This window comes from Pinus tabuliformis, chromosome 4_2, assembly GCF_031772625.1.
Source record: "Pinus tabuliformis cultivar Carrire ecotype Pingquan chromosome 4_2, CPIR1, whole genome shotgun sequence".
NCBI classification, from domain to species: domain Eukaryota; kingdom Viridiplantae; phylum Streptophyta; class Pinopsida; order Pinales; family Pinaceae; genus Pinus; species Pinus tabuliformis.
Window position 1 is genome coordinate 307,161,105 of NC_142304.1, and position 10,626 is coordinate 307,171,730.

General features: G+C 32.5%; 1 pseudogene; it reads left to right on the top strand.

Annotated features, from left to right (window-relative positions):
* The first annotated feature begins 4,118 nt into the window (after positions 1-4,118).
* Positions 4,119-9,107, top strand: LOC149169205 (uncharacterized; annotated as a pseudogene).
* Positions 9,108-10,626: the final 1,519 nt, after the last annotated feature.

Sequence of the window (10,626 nt, forward strand, 5' to 3'; positions counted from 1 at the left end):
CTTAAATTTCTTATTAAATCAAATACCATACTCAAAAATATTATAAATAATAATTTTATAAACCTTAATACAATGAAATATTACATCGTACTTCTAATAAATAATAAAATGGAATAAGAACTTATCAATCCTAAAATAATATCTTAATATTAACTAAATAAATTCAACCTTCGTTATCCATTTCAACATAATACTTCAATAATAATCAAACAAATTCAAGCTCTCTTATCTAGTTTATTAAATGAATGAAGCTACATCTTATAAATTTCTTCTCAATCCTTAAAATTCCCATTTATTTAATACTATATATTAATATATGTTCTACATAATAAAAATTAACACTCATTATTAATATTTAAACTAATTACTTTTTATTTAATATATAACTAGAATAAACTCTTTCAAAAATGACAATGATTTATTATCTTTACCATTATTAAAACTTATTTATTTATTTATTATATAACTAGAATTATCTTTCCAAATAATAAATTTTTGAAAATTCATAATTTTCCCTGTAATGTTTTATTCTCCAAAATTCATCTAACCCTTTTGTTGTCGAATTGTACAAGAATGTTTACTTTTCTTTAAACAAGTCTTCCTTATTTTGCTCAACATTGACAAACTGTGCATGCAATAAGTGTAATGAGTCAATAACAACTCAAAGTAATTTTCTCTTTCTTGAAAAGAATCTTTGACTACTCAGAAAGATCAATAACTTTAGCTATGGAATTATATGTCTAGATAAACATATTTGCAGGTTTCTTTTGGCATCGATGGCATGAAAATTTTTAGGGTCTCGAGTTCAAAACTCTTGGCATTAGTTTGCCTTTGAGATTACTTGTCGTCAGTTGCCAGAAATTTAAACTTGAAACCCTCGCTTAAAGTATTGACATGGTTATTTTGTGGAATTATCATGGTGCTGCTATAGAGCATGTTTCGACAATAAAAAAAACGTCCATGTTTCGACAATAAATATGGATTTGGAGAACAGCAAAGAAAGAATTTAGTTATGTTAACCATTCGACAGCCACAATGGAATTTAGTTATAGTTGTTTTCTAAGATATGCTATGCAATTTCGTCTCTCAAGGCTCACTTATTGAAAGCCAAAGGTTCAAATTCACCCTTGACATAACATTAAAATTTTAAGTCCCTAGGGTGCATCCAATAGTCAGCCTTTAAATTGCATTAAAATTCACAGTAAATTTGCATCCAATTCGCATTAAAATTGTGAATGGGAATTGAAACCCTTTTTTGTTTGTTAAGTTTTTCACTATTTATTTGAATTTTCAAGGACTCTAAATCTCGATTTCGTTCATTTAAAAGATAATTTAAATAATAAAATTAGAAATAAATGTATTAAAAAAAAGATTGACATAACCCAAAAAAAAGTATCATGTTGTACATTAAATAATTGATCTAATTTTCATGAAAATCCATCCATAGTAAAAGGAAAAATCACTACCCTTTTAGGTTCCCTAAACAAATCAAATTTGACATGTGTGGCTCAAAATCATATATACTTATTTATTTATTTTCAAATTACAAATACAATTTTTTCAATCATCTCCCAATTTCTTTTATAAAACCATTTATTTCCGCCTAATTTTTTTTCCTCAATTTCTTATCTATATATATATATCTCCAAAATTTTCATATACCAAGGGACTTGATAATACTACATGGTATTAGTAAAGAAATTAAAGCATAAAATGAATTTATTTAAGAATGAGTTTTCACAATCCAATTTATATAATAGGCTTTAACAATATTAGACATGCATGTTAGGGCTTATAGGCCTCAAGGTTTGTAATGCCCCACTTAAATATTTTCCTGCAAATTTTATTAATGCTTACATTATCTGAAAATATTGAGAAATATTGGTCTAATATAAAATTCATGATTTATATTATTCAAATTCCCAACTTACCTTCTTAAATTGAATCTTGGGTAGGATATGGTCCCCTTCCATTATTTCAAATAATATATGTATTCATCTCACATTCCCCAATGTACCCTCACATTTACTAAGGAGAAGACATGGTCCTCTCTAACTCATTATCAATATATATATTCATTTCACATTCCCCAATGTACCTTCACATTTACTAGGGAGAAGACATAGTCCTCTCCATTTAATTACATCTCACATTCCCCAATGTACCCTCACATTTACTTGGGAGAAGACATAGTCCTCTCCATTTAATTATCAATATATATATTCATATCACATTCCCAAATGTACTTTCAGATTTACTTAGAAGAAGACATGGTCATCTCCCATTAATTTCTCAATTTTATATTCATGTCATATTTCCAAATGTACTACTAACTTTATTTCAGAGAAGAGAAGTCAACTGTAAGGATGGATGAGAAGTTAATGACATTAATGAGAGGTGGTTGATATGGAGAAGAGAGGGAGGGTATAAAAGGGAAGGGGGAAGAGAGAAAAGAGGAGGTTGGGTCTTGCTTATGATTGTGGGTTTGGTTGTGATTTTTGGAAACCTTAGAAACCTGTGGAGGTTTCTTGGGTTGTTGAGAGGAGGGAAATATTGTTCATCTTAGTTTGGATCATTCATCTTGGACACACACACTACATTTAGTTGGACTTGGGTTCGGAGGGTTAGGGAACCTGTGGAGGTTCCCTGGGCTAGGAATTATTTCTTAGTTGGTTGGGAGGTAAATCCAGTTGGGTCAATTAAGAGGAGCATTTAGCAGGAGCAACACCTCAAAGGTATCTCCACCAGCCACCAGTACAAGTATTCCTCTATAGATTATTCAGGTAAATTTATTATAATGAAATGTTCTCCATAAGTTATAAGGATTAGAATGTAAATGGTAAAATTTTATTTGTTTAAAAGTCTTGTAAGAAAGTAAACTATTGCCTCTTATTGCATCTAAATTCATCAGAAATAGATCTGTTAGAAGACCCTAGGATATGGCTCTTACACATGGTATCAGAGCTTTGATTCAAAATCTGGACCCAAAGCCCACTAAACCCAAATACCTCTAGAAAGAGGGCTTGAACTTCCGACTTTGTAGTTGTTAAGCTATTGTGGTTAACAACCTTTACTCGTCAACAAAGGCTGCTGGTTCTGATGATTTTAAAGTGTCCTTTCTTCCCGCTTTCAGTTTGATTTCATTCAGTGTTAAAGTCCATTATTTCTGCTCTCAATTTCACCTCATTTACTATTTCCTTTTTGTATATGTAGTCAGAGTTTGATCATGTTCCATTAGCATAATAAGTTAAACATGTCTTTGCCTATTTAATGATTTAAGCCTTGAATATCCCTATCTGCATTCTCAATCTCAGCCTTTTTCCTTTTATTTGTATGCATTTTTGAATGTTTTCTGTTACCTTTATTTGTTTTCTTAACCTCAATTTGTACCTGCACTGGTTACATCCTTCTCCTCTAGTCACCTTTTAATATATAACCTTGTTGCTAGCTTTCCCAGATAAGTCCTTTATGTTTATTTTGAAGTGAATAATGTGATAGTTGACTTCTTCACTTTGTTATGTCGCTAACATAATATCATTTCCCATTTCAATGCCATCACTTATGGTTACAGTTATCTATTTAGTGTCTACCAAATTTTCTTGCTTGCCATTTCAGTGTCATGACTTGTGGTTGCTATATGTTTGATCTCTACATTATTATCTTACTACAGTGGCTAAGATTCAGTTTTCTATTCTAGTATATATCATATACACTGTAATGATCTCTATAAGACAACCATAGATTTCCAGTATAATGCCATCTCCCAGACCTTGAAGTTTAGAATTTGTGCTGAGCATCTGTTGGTTTTTCTTAAAGATGCGGCTTCAAATCATATGCTTGTTTAGTAGCTACATAGAATAGATGGCCTTATTAATTCAGATTATTCGGATTGGCATGACAGTCAGTTAGTTCTCCTTAGCTTAGCGGGCATATTGGTAGCCTGCATTGTTCTGTTCCTTCCAATGGGGATGGTGGGGTGGCACCTCAACCGGAACAAAGTGCTCTTCTTCAACGCAGCTCTCTTCATAACCTTAGCGGTAGGGGGTTCATCTCATGCCCTATTTTCCAAGTATTTCCGATATTTTTTTTCTTCGTTTACATCATCTCCTAGCATAGATATGTCAAATTCCCCAATGCCCTGCGAGTCAGTCCTCCATGAAGTAGATTGGGAGGAGAAAAAGGGTTTTGATGATAATAATAGTTCATCGTTCAATGGATTCAGAACATGGCACTGGAATGCACAGACTATTGAATCTGGATGTGGGTTTCAAAGATTGAATAGTCTGGATCTCCTCAATGGCTCATGGATTGCCGTTGCCGGGGATTCAGAGGCTCGGTACCTGGTTCTCTCACTATTAGAATTGATACTAGAATCCATTGAATCCATCTCAGAGAATCTTTTCAAACGACAAAGTGAGAATAGGTTTCGCCGTGCATCGAGTGTGCAATTCGCCTCACCTCTTTGAATGGCAATTTTTCTAGAAGCATTTCGGCCAGATTTCATATATAAGAGGATTAGTTTGTGCTATTTAGCCTCATTTTCTTTTATCAGGGTTTTACATGAATGATTTATCTCATGAACTTGGGATTTATAGGATGATTCAAGAATAATATTCGCAGTGGAGTTTCGCTTTTCCTTCGAATTCTTCGAATCAGGGTTTTCCTCTAATTCTGAGTGCTGGGTATTTATATCGAGCAGACGAATTATGTTTATAGTCTGGATTAATTCTTAATATGGATTTTAAATTTATATTTTAAATACAAATGTATAGATTGTTAGATTTAATAATATATTTTTGGTATACATCATTTAAAAGATAAAAATAGAGTTTTCCAAATTACTTTTCTTGACAAAACTTATTTCATGTATTTGCAACCTCCACTCTGTCTTGGCATTACAAATATTCAACAGTACATAAATTAAATGATAAATAAGTGGTTTATTTGTAAATAGGGTTTCCAGATTTTTCGTTTTTAAAAGAATTAAAATGTATGGACAATAAGATTATTAAATCTGAGGATATTCATTGTATTCACAATTTAACTAATGAAATCAAAGTTTTCCAATACGTTTTTCACCCTACAATAGCATTACAAATTTTTAGAATCACACACATTAAATGAGAAATAAGTGTTTTGATAGCTATCAACCTGTTTAATAATTTATGATTAAATGCATGTGCTAGCTAGTCATACCAACAATCGGTCATTGAAAGTCTCTGTCTCCTTCCCTTTCGGTTGTAAAACTTTGGTGAGCCCTTATGACCAGTAGCTACTTATTTCCTCGCCGAAGGACCCAGCCCTATCAAATACTTGGCCTTAAAAATGTAAGGAGAGAAATTCTGACTATCTTATCCAAAGGGAAACTAACCCAAAGGGCCTCTTATCTCTCTTACTTGGAATCATATCCCCCTATCTCTTTAGGTTTTCCTATTTGCAGCCAATCGATGAAGTTGCATCATAATTTACATTTACAACTATTAACATAGGTCCATGCTCTTTAGCCACCTATTTACTTTTGACCTTTGTTTTTTGAACACATCATTTGATTAATAGCCAATCATTAGTAAAAGCGGCTCTGCACTGTTGTGGTGTATAAAATTCATCTCATAATTTGCTTAGACATAAGCTTATGCTCTACAATTGGGTTCCTCTCATGTGGTTTGGAAAATGATTGTGACTTATGGGATTGATGTGTTTCACAATGATTGAAATTAGGTTTTCTAGGTTTCTTTCTATGGAGTCCCTTATTAAAGAACATGAGCTGCAAAACCATTCATCTATCGATGCCTCTATTCATGATGGTGATAATAGAATTGTAGTGGGCAGATGCAACTTTACAATCTCTCGATTCTCGCATGTCTGCTACTCTTCTCATATCTGTGCCTCCAAAGGGCAGTCACATGGTGTGCTGCCCCTACAGGCACTTGGAGAAGATTGTAAACAATGAGCTCCATAAGATTGGTCATGGCTCCTTTCTCAACATCACCCAGTCGATTGCAAAAATGGCAGAGGAAGCACCTTATGAAGCATGGAGCATCCATCAATGTAATTGGCTTTTTTGTTTGTATTTTATTTTATGATCCTTACAAGTTTTCAATATGTTTGTTTTTGGTGATTAGCGATTGAAAATAATTGAAATTAATGTTTAGTAGCTTGTTGTTCTTATTGGAATTTTTATCATTACATTTATAACTTTCCCATGAGATTGATGTGTCTATCCTAACTTTTGTGGCTAAGTAGATACCTCCATCGTCTGTAAGTCAGATTGTAGACCAACAAATGATTTCATATAAGCTCACTCACCAAATTCTCTCTCTTGTAATGAATGCCAATCTAGCTGTGAGTGACAATGGAATTATTTACTGGATATATTTGTTGCATCAACTTGATCAAAGTATGACAAATTTTGTTTTAGAAACTATTTTGTAAGTTAATTCTACTTTAGTTTTGTTTCTTCTTGTCATCATGATAAAATTATTCTCTATCATCCATGGCCCGCTGTTTGAATAGTAAGTTGGGGTGCTTTCCCTGAGGAGACCTAGTTTTTAATCTTGTGGACACCACTTATTGGCCAATTTGAACACTGAAATTGACAAAGTAGTATCTAATACTAGTCCATCCACTAATCTCTTTGGTCCTATTAATCACTTTTCTCATTTCAAACAGAAAATTTTATCTCTACCCCTTTCTTACATAGGTTTTAGGGTTGTTATTAATTACTTAATCGTAATCTTCGCTAATTCAATTCCTTATTTTGGATTACTCCATCAAAACTTCTCCTTGTTACATAAGGAGGATGTCATATTGTGGACTTACTATAACCAATTGTGATATCTATCTTCTATTATATTGACGACAATCAAAATTTCTTTTGTAGAATGATTGTTTTATCCAACAATGATATTTTTAGTGCTTCAGCTTTCTGGTTGGATCGAATTCAAGATGATTTTGGAGACATTTTAATAGCTAAATTAGATGTGAGGTAATTTTCCTTAACGTAGGACTTACAATGCCATCATGTAACATGTTTAATCCATTTCTTCAGTTACTCCATTGTAGCCCTGAATTGAGCTTCTTCATTGTCACCTTTTTCTATGTCCAACATTTTAGAGCATAATGTATAAGATGATAATATTTTGATTAATAATTTTTCCCAGTTTTCTATCAAATGAGAAATTGAGAAGTTTTCATCATTTATAGTTTCAGCTTAGAAACTACCTTGTTTAGCTATTTTTTATACAAGAATTTTGGGATTAAATTGTAGTTCTTGAATCGATACTAAGGAGTAAAAACTAGTAGCTCTATACAAAGTGAAGGATCCTGAAGTGAGAAAATTTATTCAGAAATGCTTGGCCACTATTTCTAGAAGGCTTCTTGTAATGGAGCTCTTAATGGACCCATTTCTCCAAGCTGATGAGCATGGCTTAGAATATTCCTTTTCCGTATTAGATTTCTACAGAGGTGATGTGGGGGAACTCGGCCCATTATTAAGAGAGCCTAACATTGAAGCTTTTCAAAATGTTCATCATAAAGCACGCCAAATCTAATGTTTTGTGCAAGTGTATAACAAGAATGGGATTTCTGCCCCCTATGAAAATTAGAAACACCAAAATGTTGTACATGTGCTCTCATGCTTTAGATGGGATAATATGTCTCACAACATAAATTTCACTATCAAAGGCAAGAAGGGAGAGCATAACACAATGTTTTTAAAATATGAATTATGGACACAGAAGGTAATGAATTTTATATTGCACTAGTAAACCATGAACCTACCAGCAGATCCTAAATCCTAACCCGACTAGCACATTGCATTTTAAGACTATTTATCTTTTCTACTTCTATCAACTAGCCCCTAGTCTATTTTTTCACCCATGTTAATGTTACAATATTCAATACATCTTGCAAGATGCATCTGCATATATATATCTATTTCTTTTTTGATGTGGAAGAGGATACAACCATGAGTTTTGCTTGCAAAATTGTTGTTGAACTTGACCTTGTTGATTAAGACGTTACAAAGATTACAAATTACATTGATAAAGAAATCCTTGATTTGGTACTTGATTGGAAAGCAAGGGTAGCAATAGATGATGACCACTCTTTCTATGGGCATAACAATTCCACTTACAAAACAAGTGAAACTTGCTGGTGGAATTATAGAGATCACCTCTTTAGTATCTCTTCTTAGGGTTCTTTGATGGAATACCCAAGGTCTCATAACTATGCTGACAAGAAGTTTGAAATAATTCCTTTTACTTGAGTTGAATGTGTAGCCATGCACTTGAGTTGAATGTGTAGCCATGCATGATTGCTTTGAAGGAGTGACATTGGAAGTTGACACAAACAGATTTTTATTCATATGTGGAAGAGAAATCTTGTACAATTTCAATCAAATCATTATATGTTATTCATCATGATTGGGTCAATGGAGAGGATCTAATTTCATCTGGATCTTTAATGTCACATGGTTCAAGGGCTAACAATTTTGAATATTCTCGATCACGTCTAATATCCTAAAGCACTGATAACACAGAGGATGTATTTCCATGAAAACCTACAAATCCTCTAGAAAAGATAGGATATGTAGATAAATTTGGAGAATGTTGGAGCCATGGAATATCTAAAGGGTTTAACCCTATTAATAATTGTCACTGTCTTAGGTCTATCCAGAAACCTATGTTTTAGGGTCAGATGACTATCATCAGTAAATGTTTTATCTAGTAAAGATGAAGATTCCACTAATAAAGAACCACAATTATTAGCAGTCAAACATTAGAAGGCACTAATGGAACTCTAGAGAAGACATGGGCATTCCCTCTTAGAAATAAAAAATGATTTGAAAAACAAAAGACCTCTCAAACATCTTTAGATAAGAATAAATTCAGTCTTGAAATACATTTTTAAGATTAAAAAAGGAAGTCAATGGGCAAGCTGGTAGAGTTGGTATATTAGGAAGGGTTCAGGAGTTTGCAACCATTAAACAACTTGGATTTGATGTTTAGGGAAGAAGACTTTCCAGCATTTCCAGTCATATATTATCACTTAAGGATCTAGTAGCTAGTTATGATTTTCTAGGTCTAAGGAAACTTGCAATTCACTAGTTATATATTTGTTAATTGCTCATATAACCACCTACAGAGATAACTTATTGATATGAAAACATCCCTTCAAGAAGTGATCTTGTTATGGATAAGTAATACAATAATCCCATTGCATCCTACAGAGAATCTAATATGATTCTATTAATAATTAGTGATATTCAGTTAGGCTATAGGTCCTTACGTGGATATCTGGCAATTGGAGATATAGAGATAATTAGATTGCACATTTAGTTTCCAAGTCTTCTACCTATTCCACTAAATTCATGTTAGTTAGTTTGGGTTTCATGCTTCTAAAACCAATCCTAGAAATTGACACAAAGAAAAATATCTTCACCTTTTTTTTGCAAAGACTGTTTCTTAGCCTGAAGTGCTGCACTTTCTTGTCTAAACAGTTTATTTTCAAGGGCTTCTTGTTGGAAACCTATCATTCGAGAAGTAAAGTTTCATTTTGAGATTCAACCTAACCTTTCAATTATATTTTCATTTTGTACAAAAACAGCTCAACCTTTTATAGAAAATACAAAGTTTTGACTGATAACAAAGGTAAAGTTGAACCCAGCTCAAACATATAGTCATCCAAGTGAAAATCTTAAATTAATGAGAAAGTTTGTTAGAAAATAATGTACTTGGAGTTTTCTCAATGGTTTGATTGCATTTTGTAATTTCATAGTTTTGAGAGGCAACTTTTTCTTGTATGCAACCCATAGCTTCTTGAACCTTTAAATGATAATCCTCCAAAGAAGCACTACAATTTATTCAGATATACCTAATGCTAAATGTAAAATTAGACAAGTTTAACATTAAACTACTTTGTTATACATATTATAAATTAATCAGTTTCTTTGTTGACAAATTCAAAGAATGTGCCTCTCGTAATCATTAATAAGGTATGCTAGAAGTTCAAACGCACTAGTGAGGACAAAGGCTATCAAAATGTGTTTTAAATTTTAAAATTAAACTATTCTTCTCCTACACAATGGCTTCATTAAGGAGAACACTGGTAGAATAAAGTAGATTAAAGTGAATGATGCTAATAGATAGGTTAGATTTAATAAAATGTCTGAAGACCTTTTGAGACAATTTTCAAAATGCTCATTGAGAGTCTTAATATTGTTCAATATAGTTAGAAATGCTGTAATTGCATGATTTATACTTTACACTTATATCGATGCTCTTAGTTCTTCAAAAAAATGGGTGGCTGTTTTTTATTTTTATTTTAGTGGAGTACTATATAATGATTCTTTAGAAATGATGAACTAAATAATGTTCAAAGTTTTGACTTGAAAGAAAGAATATGGCATTTCAGATCCCAAGTTGGTTATTTTATGTTCGGGTCACTCCAGAAATTTCACTCATCAATTCAGAAGCCTATATTTTTTAAGGCTCATGGCTGGATGCATGTGTGAATTCTTACTCTGCTAGCAAAGTGGGAGAAACTGTAAGATAAGAGAGTAAACAAGGGACTTATAGCCTACTCATTTCACCACCAGAGATATTTTTATAAATAAATCTTATTCTG